The following is a 2,605-nucleotide window of genomic DNA, read 5'->3' on the forward strand; positions in this document are numbered from 1 at the left end:
AAGGAGCTAAAGGGATCTGCAATCCTATAGGTGGAACAACAACATGAACTAACCAGTACCCCCCTGGAGCTCGTGTCTTTAGCTGCATATGAATCAGAAAATGGCTAGTTGGCCATCAGTGGAAAGAGAGGCCCATTGGTCGTGCAAACTTTATATGCCTCAGTACAGGGGAACACCAGGGCCAAGAAGTGGAAGTTGGTGGGTGGGAGAGTGGGGGGGGGAGCATGTGGGGGACTTTTGGGATAGCATTGGAAATGTAAATGAAATAAATACCCAATTAAAAAAAAAACCTGAGGCCTGGGTCCCTCAGAGACCAGTCTGCGCAGGTCAGCTCATGGACTGCAAAGGGTGAGCGAGTGGACTGAGAAGCAACACAGCTTCTGCGAGAGGCAGAAGCAGCTTCTGGGACAGACCCCATTTCGGGCTCCAGACATCCAGGCACCTTCCCCACCAGAGGAGAGGTGTCCACCAGGGAGGGCTCTTTCAGAGCAGGTGAGGGAGCCATCTTGGGTCCCAGATACCTCAGAGATTAGTCTGCACAGGTGAGAGTGGGGACTACAAAAGCGACACAGCTTCTGGGACAGACCCTGTTTTGGGCTCCTTTCCCTGACAGAGGAAAGGTGTCTGCCTGGGAGGGCTCTGACCACCAGAGCAGGTGAGAGAGCTTCTTGTGTCCCATGTCCTTCAGAGACCAGTCTGTGCAGGTGCGCATGCAGACTGCAGAGGCAACACATCTTCTGGGACAGGCCCTTTTTTGGACCTTCATCTTCAGCCAGGAGGCAGGTCTGAACGCCAGATATCTGTGCACCTTCCCTGAAAAAGGAGAGCTTGCCTGCAGAGAGTACTCTGACCACTGAGACTCAGGAGAGAGCTAGACTCCCAGGTCTGCTGACAGAGGCTAACAGAATCACAGGAGGAGCACACTCCAACCAGAGACAACTATAACAACTAACTCCAGAGACTGCCAGATGGCGAAAGGCAAGCGTAAGAATCTTACTAACAGAAACCAAGACCACTCACCATCATCAGAACCCAGCACTCCCACCTCAGCCAGTCCTGGATACCCCGAAATACCCGAAAAGCAAGACTCGGGCTTAAAATCATATCTAATGATGCTGGTATAGGACATCAAGAAGGGCTTTAATAATTCACTTAAAGAAATACAGGAGAACACTGCTAAAGAGGTAGAAGTCCTTAAAGAAAAACAGGAAAACACAACCAAACAGGTGATGTAATTGAACAAAACCATATAAGACCTAAAAAGGGAAGTAGAAACAATAAAGAAAACCCAAAATGAGACAACGCTGGAGATAGAAAACCTAGGAAAGAAATCTGGAACCATAGATGTGAGCATCAGCAACAGAATACAAGAGATGGAAGAAAGAATCTCAGGTGTAGAAGATTCCATAGAGAACATGGACACAACAATCAAAGAAAATGGAAAATGCAAAAAGATCCTAACTCAAAACATCCAGGAAATCCAGGACACAATGAGAAGACCAAACCTACAGATAATAGGAGTAGATGAGAATGAAGATTTTAACTTAAAGGGCCAGCAAATATCTTCAACAAAATTATAGAAGAAAACTTACCAAACCTAAAGAAAGAGATGCTCAGGAATATATAAGAAGCCTACAGAACTCCAAATAGACTAGACCAGAAAAGAAATTCCTCCAGACACATAATATTCAGAACAACAAATGCACTGAATAAAGATAGAATAATAAAAGCAGAAAGGGAAAAAGGTCAAGTAACATATAAAGGCAGGCCTATTAGAATTATTCCAGACTTCTCACCAGAGACTATGAAAGCCAGAAGATCCTGAACAGATGTTATGCAGACCCTAAGAGAACACAAATGCCAGCCCAGGCTACTATACCCAGTGAGACTCCCAATTACCATCAATGGAGAGATTAAAGTATTCCATGATAAAACCAAATTCACACAATATCTTTCCATGAATCTAGCCCTTCAAAGGATAATAAAGGGAAAACACCAACACAAGGACGGAAACTACACCCTAGAACAAGCAAGAAAGTAATCCTTAAACCTAAAAGAAGACAGCCACAAGAACACAATCCCAACTTTAACAACAAAAACAACAGGAAGCAACAATTACTTTTCTTTAATTTCTCTTAACATCAATGGACTCGATTCCTCAATAAAAAGACATAGACTAGTATAATGGCTACACAACCAGGACCCAACATTATGTTGTTTACAGGAAACCCATCTCAAGGAAAAGGACAGACACTACCTCAGAGCAAAAGGCTGGAAAAAAATCCAAGCAAATGGTCCGAAGAAACAAACTCTAGTAGTCATTCTATTATCGAATAAAATTGACTTCCAGCTCAGAGTTATCAAAAAAGACAAGGAGGGGCACTTCATACTCATCAAAGGTAAAATCCTCCAAGAGGAACTCTCAATTCTGAATATCTATGCTCCAAATACAAGGGCAGCCACATTCATTAAAGAAACTTTAGTAAAGCTCAAAGCACACATTGCATCTCACACAATAATAGTGCGAGACTTCAACACCCCACTCTCACCAATGGACAGATCCTGGAAACAGAAACTAAATAGAGACACATGGACACTAACTGAA

This window comes from Mus caroli, unplaced genomic scaffold, assembly GCF_900094665.2.
Source record: "Mus caroli unplaced genomic scaffold, CAROLI_EIJ_v1.1 scaffold_10219_U2_1, whole genome shotgun sequence".
NCBI classification, from domain to species: domain Eukaryota; kingdom Metazoa; phylum Chordata; class Mammalia; order Rodentia; family Muridae; genus Mus; species Mus caroli.